Source organism: Uranotaenia lowii, chromosome 2 (genome assembly GCF_029784155.1).
Source record: "Uranotaenia lowii strain MFRU-FL chromosome 2, ASM2978415v1, whole genome shotgun sequence".
NCBI classification, from domain to species: Eukaryota; Metazoa; Arthropoda; class Insecta; order Diptera; family Culicidae; genus Uranotaenia; species Uranotaenia lowii.
Genome location: NC_073692.1, coordinates 108,777,991 through 108,793,095, shown reverse-complemented (window position 1 = coordinate 108,793,095; position 15,105 = coordinate 108,777,991). Strand labels below are relative to the sequence as shown.

The following is a 15,105-nucleotide window of genomic DNA, read 5'->3' as shown; positions in this document are numbered from 1 at the left end:
TTTGAGCTTTTATGTTTAATCAGCTTTGTAACTTGTTTAAAAAAAATTTGAATTTTTTTCAAAGTTTTTATTATGACATTGTTGAGTTACCGGTTCAATTTTAAAGTATTTAATGTTAAAACTAAGAGAGTTAACACTTCTGAAATTATATAACACTACAAATATATATATTTTAAGAAGAATTCGAATAGACAATTTAAAAAAAAAATTTGTATGGGGGGTCAATGACAAAATATTTTAATTTTTAATGAAAATGAACCGGAAAAAGCTCTATTTTCTGTCCATGTAAAAATTATGTATTATGTATTATGTATTTTTTTCTTTAAGACCTTCTACTAAACACGCCGTGTTGAGTTGAAACGGTTTGCAGCCTTCAACAAAGTTGTTAAATAGATTAAAATCAGTATTCAACACTAAGTATTAAAGCTGAACAAAACATTCTTCTGTGAAGCCAGAATTAGCTAATTTTTTAAAATATAAAAATTGATGTTTTCAAAACGATGTATCTTCGCAACAACATTTTTTGGGCTAAATATGTACGTTTTTGAAATGTATCGCTTAAATGTAAATTGATGTAAAATGTCGCTTAAATGTGAATTGATGTAATTTTCAGTTAAGCGACCTAGTAATGTAAAATGTTCGTGTACAAAATTTGGTGACAATCTGTAAAGTGATTTTCGAGATAGCGTCCAATAATGAAGTTCATTGACGAATTGTTTGGGCAAGATCGAGAAAAATTCAGAAAATACCCATTGGGAGACCCAAAAACAGCTGAAAATAAACCCTCCGACCAAAGATCACTAGCTAAATCATTAAAGATGTCCTAGAGGACCCAATAGTGAGTCAAATTTTTCTAACTGGTTCGTTTAGCTGCCTTTAAAATAGGCCTGACTTCATTTCTACAAAGTAGAAAAGCTGCCCACCAGTAAAGTAAACAAAATACGGTGGTCAAATCGTGCGCAATATATTTGGACTGCTTGTGGGGACATTTTTTGAAAAATTTTCTAATGGACAGCAAAACGAACTCTTTGGCGGTCACATGGCAGGTTTCAAACCACAAACTCTTCGTTGACGACTACTTGAGGAGGCTAACGATCGGTGGAAACTGCAAATTGCTCAGTCTTTCATAACGATTGACACGATAATTGGTTAAAAAATACAATGAAGACTGCCTCCGAATGCGACCGTTTTCTCTGCAAAGCACTTAGTAAGTCCCGTTTATACACTGTTTTAGTTTGATCTGAAATCGTGCCATTACGCAAAAAAAGGTAGTGGAGTGATAAAAAGTCATATATGTTGTTTTTGTGCCGAAGGAGAAAATCTTCTTAATATGTTATAACTTCAACGTAATTAGAAATTTTGATTTGTTTTTCAGGTCAAGCATCAATAACAATCAAATGTAATCAAAGATAGCCTTGATTTGAAAAAAAGGTGGTTCAAAGTATGCATCATAGATGGCGCACGTGTTGCAAAAAAGTTAAAGCCGAAAAATTTCTGCATTGGACGCTGTCTCAAAAACCACTTGACAGAACATCACAATAATTCGCAAATGTAAACACTACATTACAGGATTACAGGTAACTTTGCTGAAAATTTAATGTTTTTTGAATGTATAGTTGCAAAATGAGAAACACAAAGAAATATTATGAGCTTATGAATTATATGAAGAAGCTCTGAGGTCACAACTTTAGAATGCGATTTCTGGCCTTTGGAAGTGTTTTTTTTTCGAGATTCTGAGCTTAATTTGGGATCACATATTTAAAATGCATTTTTTTGCCTTTAGAAGCGTTTTTTCGGGATTCTGAGCTTAATTTGGGATCACAACTTCAAAATGCGTTTCCTGGCCTTAAGAAGCGTTTTTCAGAGATTCTGAGGTTAATTTGGGATCGCAACTTTAAAATGCGTTTTCTGGCCTGTGGAAGCGTTTTTTTGGGATTCTGATCTTAATTTTGGATCACAATTTTAAAATGCGTTTTCTGGCCTTTAGAAGCCGTTTTTCGGGATTCTGAGCTTAATTTGGGATCACAATTTTAAAATGAATTTTCTGGCCTTAAGAAGCGTTTTTTTTTTCGGAATTCTGAGCTTTATTTGGGACGAAAATGCTCACCTCATCAAAATTTTCTCGCAGTGAATATTTTAGAGATGCAGATTGTTTAATAAAAGATGTATGTAAGGATATCGAAACAAGTGTTTTGATAAAATTCGTCAAATGTTTTCACTATTATAAAGCAAATATATTAAACTAATTTCAACTGCAACACCGTAACCCCTACCCCCACCCCTGTATTCGTTCTCTAAAAATGAACGTTTTTTCACCAGATATTTACGTTTCTTACGATTGGCTGGTTCTATTTTCAATTTGAAAAATCACCTCTAGGACAGTCTAGGACCGACTCAACACCAGTTTGTAAGCATCAACTTTATAAGCATCTTCTTGACGACTCCTTACTTGAATTTTTTATCTAACCAAATCATTCAACGTACTGTAAAAGATCAATGAATCGATACATATCATTGAAACTGCATAAAAATAAATGCTATTCTAGTTAATCTAGTCTACGCCTCTCTCAAGTTATCCCTGACACTTTTCAAAATCGTAATCTCTGAAACTGAGATTTTGAAATTGGTGTCAATCAATGTTTTGGTTTTCCTCAATTTCAAATTAACGGTTTGGAAAGTACGCTTTCCATAAGAAATGTTTCAAGCCATGAATCTCAAACGTAAATAACTGTTAATTGATACTTCATACCCACCCCAATATCGAATCTCCAGGTCACAAAAATCACAATTCTTTTTATTCCTGCATCAGTCTCTAACCACCCAGCTGGGATATCCGATATCAAACCATTTGTAGGCTCGAAAACCAAAAAGCGATGATAATCAAACAAATGGCTTACAACGCAAACTCAGCATGTATCCAGCTGGTTTGGCATCCAACCGAAAACACCTGCCTGCCGATTTTAACTATCAATTCATAAATCTGCCACTTTGAAAGAAACTTGATCTGACAAATGTGCAAAAAAAGGAAAAAAAACAACATCTTTCTGAGAGATTTTTACGGTTGGAGGTGATCATCTTGGACTGTAATCATAAAGTTTCAAGACATCGATGAGTGCGATTCCAAGTATGATAAAATTTGTATTTATTGTGTATTTCTTATTAAATAATTTTTATTTAAAGGCTGCATTAAAATGATGCTACCTTTTAAGGACAAACGACAATAATCAACCCGGAACCTTATGCGGAAATTTAAAATAAGCAAAAACAATTGGTGTCAATTTAAAACCGAAATGGACATATGGTATCGGTGAAGCCTAGTGTCATCGTTCCTTACAGCCGGTTCCAGATGTAATCAAAACCTAATTAAAATTATCCCCTGAAAGGTCTAGGTCAGAAGATTCATTGCGCAGCAGCAGTGCCAATTTGGTCAGGTTCATTGTTGCTGTTAATATTTTTTTTTATTAATATGTAATCTAAAAGCCCAATTCATGCCGTAAAACCATGAATGGCACGGTCATGTGTGGTTATTTTCGTACCAGCCACCACCAGAAGCCGGCAGCTGAGCGAGATCAAAGTCTGACACCTTCATTAAATAAACAATTTTAAACAATTATTTAACATAAGTGCGCACGTATCAATTGAGCATGCATGCTTTGAATATTTAAACCCCGGGAGATGCCGCTCGAGCTGTGCCGGGCTAGTTCATTGAGCTGTGAATCGGGGGGATAAGTTTTTTTTTCCCATGGCTTATTAGCGGTTGAGTTTTGTTTTTCTCTCTCTAGCTAGTAGTTTTATAATGGTTCAGGAACACATGGGCGCCATATGTGATTATTTTTTACTTTTTTAAAGTTTCGATAAAGAAAATAATGAAGCCAAAAAGGTAGAATAACGGACTTATTTTGGACCATCTTGTTTAGCTCTTTTATAAAGCAACTACTCATGAAATTTTTAACAAACATAGTTAAAGCCCAGGCACTTAATATATTGCACTAATGTTTTTTTTCATTTTTAGTGGACCCCCCCCCCCCCCCTTGTCCAAAATAAGGCCATTACCCTAAAAGTGCAATATGCAATATCTTAATAATTATCTGGTGTAGATTTTGAGATTTTTTCATAGGTACTTCTTTGATCAAACAAAAACTACAACTCTCCCAAAAAAATGTATGAATAATGGGAAAAATCAATTCTTTAAAGCTCGTTCATTCGAAAACAGTATTGTATATGTAAACTTTTCAACTCTGAGGGCCTTATATATTTATAAATCTTTTTAGAAAATGAGATCAAATACGTCTCGGTGGTCGAGTGGTTAGCCTGGAAAGGCGGTAATCGCTGGTCCTCTGATGGCATGGGTTCGATTTTCATCCCGGTTCTGAGTGTTAAATCTTAATCTTAAATTTTCCACTTGGGAGGGGGCTCTCTTACAATTCTCTACATAACTCAAAAACTAATCAAGCAAATGGAACCAAATTTGGCATAGGAAGAAAAAAGCGCACGATAATGTGTTCCTGAATCTTTGGTATCGCTCCCCCGACGATCAGGGCTCCCCTTCTTACTAACATAACACAAGTGAAGTGGATACTCGGCATTACAAAACTTTATTAGTTAAATGTCTTAATAAAACTTTTTATAAATAAAAAAAATCTTTGGTATCCCTCCCCCCTTCCAGTGAGGAGAAAAGAAGAGGGAGGGTGATTCTTTATAATTTTTTATATCATTCGAAAGCTATTCAAGTAAATGGAATCAAATTTGACATGGGAGGGTATTTGGGTACAAGAAAAATTTCAATGATTGTTTTAGATCCCTCTTTTCATCCATGGGGGAGATAAATGAGGAGTGGGGCATCCATACTCATTTCTTTTAGTTGGGAGATAAGGAAGGGTTTTTTTTATTTTATTTAACGACCGTTTCACAACTTAGGTCATTCTGGTATAGGCAAGGGTAAATTGAGCATGGGAGGGCCTGTGATACGAGATAAATTTATATGATTTTTCCACATGAAATGGTTCTTCTATTATTTGAGACAACACCCTTCCAGTTAGTAAATACGAAGGAGATGGGAAGACTTATACAGTTTTGATGGCATAATTTCAGAATAAATCAAGTGAATATAATCTCCCTATTTTCAGGGCGGAGTGCGAAAAGCAGCAAACATCTAAGGTGTATCCGCGTATCTTTCACTGTGGATCGTACAGGAGAATGCTGAACGGTATCGCTTGAAACTTTGATTATAGTTGATTTCAGATTTTCAGGATATATTCAGGCTTGCCCATATATCCAGCAAAGAATTCAGATAAGTCAAATCTGGCCGGGATGTCCATATATTGTTTAAAACTTCCCGAGTTTTGCTAGGGTTTATTCAGATTGTTTGCTAAATCAAATAAAAAACTCAAATTCCACTTTAAAAATTTTAAGATTTTGTGTTCAAAAACGATTTTTCAAAAAATGAAAAATATACATAAACTTTACCCTTTTTTTCAAAAATCGTACTGAATGCCTGACCGTGTAGATACGTGTGGTTGAAAGTAGGGTATGCATAAGTTTAAAAATCATGTATCTTTTCAACAACTTTTTGAAGATATCTTACTCAAATTCGACCTTCATCTAATTCAGTATCAGAGAAGCAATTTCAAATGGCTTGGCACCTGTTTTGACATGTTTTATCCCACATTTCATAGGAACGCAATCTCTTTGGTAATAAACGCCCTAGAAGCGACTAATCATCTGATGTTTTTCAGTTATTGGTGACATTTTAAAAATCAGAAAGACCCCTACTTAAAAAATATCTCATCATCATTATCATTAGATAATATCATCTGGTTGGAAACTATCGACTAAAATATATGAGGGCATCAATATGGAAGAAATAGAAAGCATTGAAATAATCGCTTTAGTTTTTTCATTAAAAACTTAATAGAATATTCGGCCGAATATTCGTTTGGCCGAATAGTTGAAAAGGTCAATATTCGGTATTCGGCCGTTCGCCGAATACCACTATTCGGTACATCTCTAATTTGGATACTAAAAATGTTTTAAGGGTAGTTCGTAAGCCCTCTTCATTTTGAAAGAAGGAAATGGCGAAGAATCCAAACCAATAAAACATGCATTTTGACATGATAAAAGAACTTATGATGTTTACAAAAATACACCAAAAATTTCAGATCTTAAAAAACAAATTTAAAGATCAAGTTTCACCAAATAGATTTAATCATCTTTGTATTGCAATTCGAAAATCCAGCTTCAGTTCCCATTGCAGAATGTGGAATTTGATTTAAAATGATGCTTACTAAAAAATCAAAATTTAAATTATTTTTACAATGTTCAATAATTTCCAGAATGTGTTGCAAAGTACATCGGAATAGCTAATAACCTATGAATTTTTTATAATCTTATTAAAAGTGATACATTTTTGGAACAAAGCTTTGTTTGTGTAATATATAAATTTTAATGTTTTAATTATCAATCAAAATGTTCAAATAAGAATATCAATAATGTGGAAGGAAAATAAAATAACATAAACATAATGTTTGATATTATCTGTGAATTTTTTTCAGTGAGGTGTGTGACAAAGTTGCCGAAATCACAGAAAAATCTGTAATTTCACAGAAATTTGAGCAAACACAGAATTTTGTAAAATTGACATATTTCACAGAATTTTTGAATTTTGAATGGATTTCCAAAATCATAATTGTTTTGGTCAATATAAAATTTAGATGTTTTACTTTGAATTTAAGAGGTATGATAAAATTTGTAATTTTAAATAATTTTACCCCACTTAAATTTAAAAAAGATCCAATTTATCATGAATTTTCAAAAAAAAATTAAAGGGAATAGTATCACAGAAAACCATCACAGAATTTTTTGGTGAAATCACAGAAAATCAGAATTTTTTTTCTCAAAAACACGGAATATTTTTTGGCAACCTTTATGTGTGCTTCGTAAATTTAAAGTCAGTCACGTATTTATGTTTTTTTTATTTGATTTGAAGGCAAAAAAAGAGACATCCAATTCAAACCATAAGCATTTCAATTTGCTGAAAATTAAAGAAACAAGAATGACGATTGTTTATCGGAAAATTGTTGAAGTCAGCTCAAATTTGGCTGTGGCTGAGTAAAATTTTGCACTCCGTTGTACGAAAACTTTTCGGTAAAATTTTAAGGGCTCAATGTAGTAAGTATATTGAACATAAAATATTTATGTTTGATAAGCATAATCATCAATCTAAAAAAAACTTTTTTCTCAACGCTCAGTGAAGATGTTTTGATTCCGTCATTTATTTAAAAAAAAAATCATTGATATAATATTTCGATTTCGATATAATTGTTGTAGGGGAGATAAGGGCACAACGAGCACCCAGGGCATAATAAGCACACCTTTTTTCTACAAAAGTACGTATTTTCTTAAACAAATTTTCATGAGGATTTGTTTCGTACTACCTATAGTATAAATTAGAGATGTACCGAATATTCGGTTGGCCGAATATTCGGCGCCGAATACCGCCTAAAAACCGTTAAGCCGAATATTCGGCTCACCGAATAGTTGAGCCAAGTATTCGGCCGAATAGGCCGAATAGGCCGAATACTTACTTTTCAAATTTAAACAATAACATTAGTGTCAATTTTTTTCTAATGAATTTGGATAATTTATAGAACAGCCCAAAATAATGTTGTAAAAGCTACAGAATCATCAAAAACTTATGGTTTCAGTTAAGCATCTTAGGTGTATCTGTGTATCATTCACTGAAGATCGTACAGGAAAATGCTCTTGAAACATCCAGGCTTACCCATAAATCCAATAAAGAATTCAAGATAAGTCAAATCTGGCCGGGATGCTCAGATATTGGTCAAAACCTCCTGGATTTTGCCCGGCTTTATTCAAATAATTTTCTAAATTAAATAAAAAAAATAGATTTTTTTTTTTTGGAAATTTCAAGATTTTGTGTTCAAAAACGGTTTTTAAACAATTTCAAAATGAACATAAATGTGTGTGTAATCCTTAGATACAATTTGTATACTGCTCATGCGTTTCAATGAAAACATATAATTTCAAGTTATTTTATTTCACTTTCCTATTGTATGTTTTTTCCTTGATTTGGTTCAGATTTGCCCGTTTTTTTCAAATTTTTCCTAAAATTGTCCTGATTTTCCCAACCGTGTGGTTGAAAGTATGGCATGGCATTAGGTTAACGCACAGACTGATAAAAATCATCGTACTTTTTAACAATTATTTTGAAAAAATCCTGCTCGAATACTTTTCTCATCTAATTAGATATCAAAGTTATTTTAAATTGCTTGGCACCAGTTTCGACGTGTTTTTTTCTCAGATTTTAGAGGAACCCATCTCTTTGGTGATAAACGCCCTTGAAGTGACAAGTCATCTGATGTCCTTTCAGTTATTAATGAAATTTTTCAAGTCAGAGATACCCCTACTTGAAAGAGATCTTGTAATACATCATCTGGTTGAAAATAGTCGACTTAAAAACATAAAGGGCATTAAGATGGAAGCAATAGAAGGAAATAGAAATTATCGCTTTTGAATTTTTATTAAAAATTCAACAGTATATTCGACCGAATATTCGGCCGAATATTCGTTTGGCCGAATAGTTGAAAAGGTCAATATTCGGTATTCGGCCGTTCGCCGAATACCACTATTCGGTACATCTCTAGTATAAATTTTTCACCAAAAAAGAAATATCCTTTTCATCTTTACAGAAATATTCAATTATAACCAGCTAGGTTCTCAAGTGACGAAAATATTATAATTTTTGAGCATCACCAAATTAGCTTTCATGACCTTTAAATCATCTTGATCTGAAATGTATGCACTGCAACATGATTTACACATTGATTCTCAATTTTCACCATCATAAAATTATTGATTTTTCACTTTAATCAATTTTAAAACGCGTTTTTACTTAAATTTGTTGACCTGGGGCGAACATAGCACTATTAATCAGGGCACGATGAGCGTTTTCTGCAGTATAATCTAGCAGCGAATTCAACTCGATGAAGTCAACTGAATAAAAGAGCTACAGTTTGACTTGTTTCATCTGTCGAATTGGCCTATTGGTAAGGTGTCGGAGAGGTAATCAGTAGACTCGAGTTCGATTCCTGTTCGAGGGGATTTACCATTCATGATTGGTTTTTTTTATTGTTACATTATATTGTAGCATCATCCGTCGAACAAAACACTAGAAACATAATGTATGAGCATGTGTTAATTCTTTCAATTCTACAGGCCTAGATTATTTTGTTATTGATTTGTTTGATGAATCTACGCCTCACCGTTTAGTGCAAAATGCATCGATCATGAATGATATATGAAAAAAAATCACCTTGACCAGGAATCGAGCTCGAGTCTACTGATTACCTCTCCGACACCTTACCAATATGCCAAATCGACAGATGAAACAAGTATTGTATATGTAGCTCTATTCTTCAGTTGACTTCATCGAGTCGAATTCACTGCTAGATTCTCCGGCAGAAAATACTGATCGTGCCCTGATTAATGGTGCTTATACTGTCCCAAGGGCGATTTCATTATGCCCCTACAGCGACTGGTTTTTAACTTTCGGCAAAAAAAAAAAATAAAAAATAAAAAATGCATTTTTAAACGTTTTCATCTACTTTTTCAAGTTTCATTCAATTAGGCAATAGACTATTTGAGTGTCTGAACACGAAACAATGATGTAATTCACATATTATAGCTGTTCTCTATGGTTAAATAAGCGTTTTCCTTAAGGTGGCCGTTATGCCCTTATCTTCCCTACGGTCATTTTTTTTGAGTGACTGTACAACTGCTTTAAAGCAAAATATGCCCTTCTCAGTCATGGACTCAAATGGCTTGGGACCAAAAATAGGGATTGTTTATAACAAGGGAAGCTCCGGACACGTTCCATAAATTTTAATGGAATATACGTGGAAAACGAAAATACTCCAAAAACGACTTTTTATACTTTAATTTAATTTGGATCTTGCTTGAGAATAAATTTTTTCTAATAGCATATCAAACAATAGCTATAACGGATGGATTCTTCGGAGAATAACATTTTTTGTGCCTATTTTTCAACAAATAATTTGGAAGATTTTGGCCTCCTAAATTCAAACATTTGTCTATTTTGTCTGTCATTATAGTCTATCTAGATTTCGTCTATCTTTCACCTCTAGTTTTGGTGATATGGCGTGTCGAAATTTGTTAATTGGTCAATTTTAGGTAAAATGCATATTTCCTAGGTCATTTAATAAAGCTGCATTAAGATTAAATTTTCTTTAAAATGTTCTTTTAAATTTTCTTAAGATTTCCGTTTTTAGCAGATCTGAAAAAACAAATGAGCGGAAAATTCCAATAATATTTTCTTAACAAGCTATCAAATGTTTGTGCTAAGTGTTATTGCATTACTCTATTTGTAACGTTGATACGTTTCATGACATTTTCAAATATTATTCAAAACTACCTATGTTTAATATTCATTCTTAATTTAAGTGAGAATTTTAATCTGAAAAAATTAGATTCATAGCTTCAAAAATTGTAAGCAAGCAACATTTTAAAAAGCAGATATAAAAACAAAAAAAGAAAGATCCTTATGCTACCAAACTTTCATACAAAAAATATGAAATGTCTTATCTTATTTAATGAAGTTTAGGTATATGTTTAATTAAAAGAAGTTTTCATTAGTTAACTGACTCCACATTGTGTATGTTGTTAAATGTTAAACAGATGTAAATTGTTAAATGCAGCCACATTCCGTGGTCTATAAAAAAGAGCTCAATTCTTCTAGTTAGTGGTCATGAGATCAAATATTGGTCACGACAAACATAGTATTCTTTTTGTAGGTTTGTTGTTTAAGCATTTGTAAAACTTCCCATCGAGCATCCTTAGTGGATGTATTCGACAGCCGATAGTGGAGAGGCTAGTATCTCGTTAAAAAAATAACGGTTTTTGAATATTTTTATTTAGGCCGGAACAAATTTCAAATCCTTCTTTTGTCATTCCGAGTAGGAACATCGAAATTTAAATAAAATACTTCAAACTTGAAATGGATATTTGTTCCAGCGTTATTAATTTTGAAGTTTATAAAAAATGATCTATATATCTTTAATATTTAGCTTTTCTGGGCAATGTTTTGTTGAAAAAGATGGATATTGCATGGAGATTTTGTGGCAGACCTAAGATAAATTTTCTTGAGATATGAATTTCCGAGACCGCAGCCACTGTCTTGAAGCTAAGATTTTCCCGATTAAAAGGGATGATAACTCCCAGTCAGTCGCTAACCGACCACTGATGATTCCATATAGCAGATTTAATCGCCATTTTAAACGAAACAAAATCTGATAGCGAACATGCAAAAACGCCCCCGTCGCTCGTCGCCATCAGCTGAACTGCATACAGATAGATGCAAACACGAAAGCCGGCAAAGTAAACGGCTCTTAGCGCCCAAAGTGACACGGGCCAGATCACGAGCGTGTTGCTGATGACGATGGTCTCTTAGGTTATGGTAGGTACGTGCAGTTAGTAGGTAGTGGCACGCTGCAAGCAAACATAAAGTGCAGATAGTGCAAATATTAGCATCGTACACCCCTCGAGACTGGAGGATGATATTTGATCAGTAGTGTCTTCCCTCAGCGGGCGGCAACAACAAATCTTCTCCAAGAAATAATAAACAGAAAAAAAACACACACATCCCTCACACATCGCCGCTGCGATCTGTGGCCTTTGGCGAGTTGGCCGGGGGACACATGTATGAATGTTTGAAAAAATTATAAACAAAATATGAGCACCCTTGTGGAGTCCGACGCTTCGAAATGGCAAACCGTGCTTAACCTTTGAAGTCGGCTGCCTGCCCCGTTTCTTATCGAGGGGACGGATGGGACGGAAACTAGCGCCAAAGAGAGGGTGGTCTTGCAAATTAGCCATAACACGTGTGTGAGCGGCGACTTTTTAAGAATCTAGCAGAAGCTGGTATGTGAACTTCTTAAGCCGCCACCGGTAGCAATCTTAAAGAAGACAGACGACGATTATTGCTGGTTCTAAGCTGATTCTAGCTTTGCTGGTTTGAAGTCGCTAGGAACGTTCTCGATGACGATGACCTATGCGCTACCAGAGATAGCCGCTGATTTTGCTACTGGAAGAAGCGTCATCTTGAGATTTTTATGAGTCCTTACTAGGAAAAGTCATCTATGAAACTTATGCAGATGTATGGATGTTTGGAGATTTTATTTGTCTGTTTGTCATTTGATGAATTTCGTAGGTGTTTTTTTAAGAGGTCCGTTTTCTTAACTTAAAAACTGTTTATGTTTATGTTCAGGTGTTTCACCAGTATCACCGAAGTTCGGACAGAGTGGCGAAGCCACGTGTCCGAATAGGTAGTGTTAGCTCATGAAGCATCCATGTCCACTTCACCGTTTTCGCTCTCAATCCAACTACGTGTGTTCGGAATCGGACGTTGGGTTCACCGTTCGTTGTTAAGCTGTCACGCAGCAATTGAAATTTGGACAGTGTGCAGAGGAGTTGTATTCTGCAGCAGCCCACAAACGGTGTAGGATGACTACATCCTCAAGGAACATCTGAGTGAAGTGTGTCCTAAACCGCGATTGGAACTTCAAAGGTAAGACTCTTCCTTTTGGGTAGAGTAGGTGCTGGGTGCTGTGGGGAAATACGTACATACATATTTGACCTTTTTTGCAGCGGTCTTTATATGAAGAGGATGAAGCACCATCGGAGGATATCTCCACGAAGTCCAGCGAGCCCCTCGAGTTGGTGTGGGAGGCCGTCATTGTCGGAAAACATCCGAGTCGTAGAGTTAAAAGTCCCGATTTCATGATGCGACAGGCATGAGCCTAGAATAACCCATTACAGAGGAGTTCTAGGGAATCGATCGTAGGCGGGAAATACTAGCGTGGTCTCGATGGCGGATGAGCCATTCAAATCGGTATAGGATGACGCCTTTTTCGGGAATAGTTCGCGCAATACGTAAAGGCTGGCGAGTGTGTCACATGTCCAGAATAAAATATTCTTGGACGATATACGAAAGGGAAAACGTGTTAACCCTCAAGTTTTTGTGATAAGAGGTCAGACCACAAGCTGTTAGAAGAGAGGCTAGATCTCGAGTAATCAGGAAGAGTGGTTGGGGTCTAAAGCCCGAGTAATTACCAGGTAAGGTAGAATCTCAAGTCGATCATGCGTCGAGTTGTCAAGAGGGGGTAGGCGTGTTAACCTCGAGACAATACGATAAGATCGTGGTCATGTCATGGCCAAGACGCGGAGTGGGGGTGTGCCACAGGAAATGTGCCCGAACAAACTGAGCGAAATCGTCAACGAGCTATTACCACAGGACGAGGAAGTTTCATGGGCGAGGGTCCTATATGATTGGGACACGCGTGAAGACGAGCAGATTTCTCTGGAGGAACCACTGATAAGGAGGAACTACAGGACATTGCCAAATCCCTCCAGCTGATCAAAGCTCCGAGTCCGGATGACATCCCTAACGTATCCCTAACGGTCATCACTGCAACAATAGGTGGATGAGAAGGTCTTCCCAGACGTATGGAAGCGGCAGCGATTGGTGCTCTTGCCAAAACCGGGTTAGCCACCAGGTGACCCATCAGCTTATCGCCCGATATGTCTCCTGGATACTGCTGGAAAGGCGTTAGAGAAGGTGGTCCAGAGCAGGATACAGCTCTACACCGAACGGTCTCTCCGATAAACAGTTTGGTCATCGAAGGGGCAGACGAAGCCAGGCTAAAGAAGAGGAGAGGATACCGGTTTTGCGCAGTGGTCACCCTTGACGTGAAAAACGCCTTCAACAGCATCAGTTGGGTAGCGATTGCGTCGTCGCTCATTCGTATGAGGATTCCGGCATATATCTGTAGGATGGTGAAGTGTTACCACCGTAATCGCATATGACCAGTAATGGACTGGAAATAGTGAGTGTCTCGGCAGGGGTTGCACAAGGATCTATACTTGGCCCGGTATTGTGGAACATCGTTTATGACGAACTGCTAAGACTGCGTCTCCCCACGGGAGTGAGACTTGTGGGATTCGCCGACGAAGTGGTTCTCCTGGCATCGGGCCCATCAACCGGTGAGCTCTAGCTACTCGCCACAGTAGCGATCGAGAAGGTGGTGCAGCTGGACCGTGCGCAATCGAATCCAAGCTTGCGGTCAAATACCTGAGGGTGATGATCGACGACCGGCTGAGCTTTACGTCCCACGTCGACTACGCCTGTAAAAGAGCGGCAATGGCGACAGCAGCCCTCTCACGGGCCATGTCGAACAGCTCGACGATCCGTTGCAGCAGAAGGAGGGTGCTGGCGAGCGTGACCTCTTCCATTTCGCAGTACGGAGCGCCAGCCTTGAGCAGGCAGTGTAATCTGTAAAAGCTCTGCAATGTGCAGCGGCTGATGAACCTGCGAGTTATCAACACTTGCCTAACGGTGCCTTAGTAGCTTCTGATGTTATGGCAGGGGTCATGCCCATCTCGGTCTTGATAGAGGAAGATATTTACTGCTACGAGCACAGGCATATGCCCGATGTGCGAAATATTGCCAGAGAGGCCTCGATGTCCAGCTGGCAGCATCAGTGGGACAGCTCTGAACGTGGCCGGTGGACCCATCGCTTGATCCCTAACGTCGGATCCTGGATGAACCGAAGAGATGGATTTCTGCATGACCCAGTTCTTTATTGGTCACGGATGCCTAATGCAGTACCACTACCGGTTTGGACATGTGGCCACGCAATTCTGCCGCCAACATCCTGCGGAGGATGTGTGAGGATGCCAATACTTGGCGTGGTCAGCGATGGGTTCACCCGGATCATGACTGCCCTGAAGAGGAGTTGGAACCAGCACCAGTCCGCGACCAGTGGAGGGTGACTCCTTCGTCAGGGAGCATCTGTGTAGTGATAAGACTTTACCTTCTGCGTATGCCTTGCTGCCTGATACGTCGCGCGTCTGTGTGTGGGATGGTCTCTTGCAGTGGTCTCGAACAGAGGTGGAGCGCACGATAGTTGTGCAAACCAAGCGAGCCTCGAATTACGAGTAAAGGCTGGACCCCGAGCCGTCAGAGAAAAGGTCCTTAGTCATGAATCGAAACAAGAGGCAGGGTATATATGC

At 37.2% G+C, this 15,105-nt stretch overlaps 1 protein-coding gene across 3 annotated transcripts in view; it reads right to left on the bottom strand.

Moving 5' to 3' along the window:
- Positions 1–15,105, bottom strand: part of LOC129745661 (inactive serine protease scarface-like) — a 194,886-nt gene that overhangs the window by 136,195 nt on the left and 43,586 nt on the right. The window lies entirely within an intron of this gene.